This window comes from Musa acuminata, unplaced genomic scaffold (assembly GCF_036884655.1).
Source record: "Musa acuminata AAA Group cultivar baxijiao unplaced genomic scaffold, Cavendish_Baxijiao_AAA HiC_scaffold_460, whole genome shotgun sequence".
Classification (NCBI taxonomy): Eukaryota; Viridiplantae; Streptophyta; class Magnoliopsida; order Zingiberales; family Musaceae; genus Musa; species Musa acuminata.
In genome coordinates this window covers 42,501-45,000 of record NW_027020707.1, presented here as the reverse complement: position 1 = coordinate 45,000, position 2,500 = coordinate 42,501, and positions in this window count along the sequence as shown.

The window sequence follows — 2,500 nt, the reverse complement described above, 5'->3', positions numbered from 1 at the left end:
CTGGATGGGGCTTTCGTATAGCAGGGACGGTGCTGCCTCACGCTTCGCTCGCTGTTCGCCGCTCGCCGCTCGCTCGCGCAGCCAAAAATGACCAGTTTTGGCCCGTTTTTGGGCTGTTTTGGCCTGTTTTTGGTCCGTTCTTGCGTGGTGCGGTGACCGTCGTGAGCGGAGCAAAACGTCAGCCATCTCAGCACCCTGGAACCCCCCGGGTGGCACAGGGCTGGATGGGGCTTTCGTATATAGCAGGGACGGTGCTGCCTCTCGCTTCGCTCGCTGTCCGCCGCTCGCCGCTCGCTCGCGCAGCCAAAAATGGCCAGTTTTGGCCCGTTTTTGGGCCGTTTTGGCCAGTTTTTGGCCTGTTCTTGCATTGCGCGGTGACCGTCGAGAGCGGAGCAAAACGTCAGCCATCTCAGCACCCTGGAACCCCCCGGGTGGCACAGGGCTGGATGGGGCTTTCGTATAGCAGGGACGGTGCTGCCTCTCGCTTCGCTCGCTGTCCGCCGCTCGCCGCTCGCTCGTGCAGCCAAAAATGGCCAGTTTTGGCCCGTTTTTGGGCCGTTTTGGCCAGTTTTTGGCCTGTTCTTGCATTGCGCGGTGACCGTCGAGAGCGGAGCAAAACGTCAGCCATCTCAGCACCCTGGAACCCCCCGGGTGGCACAGGGCTGGATGGGGCTTTCGTATAGCAGGGACGGTGCTGCCTCTCGCTTCGCTCGCTGTCCGCCGCTCGCCGCTCGCTCGTGCAGCCAAAAATGGCCAGTTTTGGCCCGTTTTTGGGCCGTTTTGGCCAGTTTTTGGCCTGTTCTTGCATTGCGCGGTGACCGTCGAGAGCGGAGCAAAACGTCAGCCATCTCAGCACCCTGGAACCCCCCGGGTGGCACAGGGCTGGATGGGGCTTTCGTATAGCAGGGACGGTGCTGCCTCTCGCTTCGCTCGCTGTTCGCCGCTCACCGCTCGCTCGCTCAGCCAAAAATGGCCAGTTTTGGCCCGTTTTTGGGCTGTTTTGGCCTGTTTTTGGTCCGTTCTTGCGTGGTGCGGTGACCGTCGTGAGCGGAGCAAAACGTCAGCCATCTCAGCACCCTGGAACCCCCCGGGTGGCACAGGGCTGGATGGGGCTTTCGTATATAGCAGGGACGGTGCTGCCTCTCGCTTCGCTCGCTGTCCGCCGCTCGCCGCTCGCTCGCGCAGCCAAAAATGGCCAGTTTTGGCCCGTTTTTGGGCCGTTTTGGCCAGTTTTTGGCCTGTTCTTGCATTGCGCGGTGACCGTCGAGAGCGGAGCAAAACGTCAGCCATCTCAGCACCCTGGAACCCCCCGGGTGGCACAGGGCTGGATGGGGCTTTCGTATAGCAGGGACGGTGCTGCCTCTCGCTTCGCTCGCTGTCCGCCGCTCGCCGCTCGCTCGTGCAGCCAAAAATGGCCAGTTTTGGCCCGTTTTTGGGCCGTTTTGGCCAGTTTTTGGCCTGTTCTTGCATTGCGCGGTGACCGTCGAGAGCGGAGCAAAACGTCAGCCATCTCAGCACCCTGGAACCCCCCGGGTGGCACAGGGCTGGATGGGGCTTTCGTATAGCAGGGACGGTGCTGCCTCTCGCTTCGCTCGCTGTCCGCCGCTCGCCGCTCGCTCGTGCAGCCAAAAATGGCCAGTTTTGGCCCGTTTTTGGGCCGTTTTGGCCAGTTTTTGGCCTGTTCTTGCATTGCGCGGTGACCGTCGAGAGCGGAGCAAAACGTCAGCCATCTCAGCACCCTGGAACCCCCCGGGTGGCACAGGGCTGGATGGGGCTTTCGTATAGCAGGGACGGTGCTGCCTCTCGCTTCGCTCGCTGTCCGCCGCTCGCCGCTCGCTCGTGCAGCCAAAAATGGCCAGTTTTGGCCCGTTTTTGGGCCGTTTTGGCCAGTTTTTGGCCTGTTCTTGCATTGCGCGGTGACCGTCGAGAGCGGAGCAAAACGTCAGCCATCTCAGCACCCTGGAACCCCCCGGGTGGCACAGGGCTGGATGGGGCTTTCGTATAGCAGGGACGGTGCTGCCTCTCGCTTCGCTCGCTGTCCGCCGCTCGCCGCTCGCTCGTGCAGCCAAAAATGGCCAGTTTTGGCCCGTTTTTGGGCCGTTTTGGCCAGTTTTTGGCCTGTTCTTGCATTGCGCGGTGACCGTCGAGAGCGGAGCAAAACGTCAGCCATCTCAGCACCCTGGAACCCCCCGGGTGGCACAGGGCTGGATGGGGCTTTCGTATAGCAGGGACGGTGCTGCCTCTCGCTTCGCTCGCTGTCCGCCGCTCGCCGCTCGCTCGTGCAGCCAAAAATGGCCAGTTTTGGCCCGTTTTTGGGCCGTTTTGGCCAGTTTTTGGCCTGTTCTTGCATTGCGCGGTGACCGTCGAGAGCGGAGCAAAACGTCAGCCATCTCAGCACCCTGGAACCCCCCGGGTGGCACAGGGCTGGATGGGGCTTTCGTATAGCAGGGACGGTGCTGCCTCTCGCTTCGCTCGCTGTCCGCCGCTCGCCGCTCGCTCG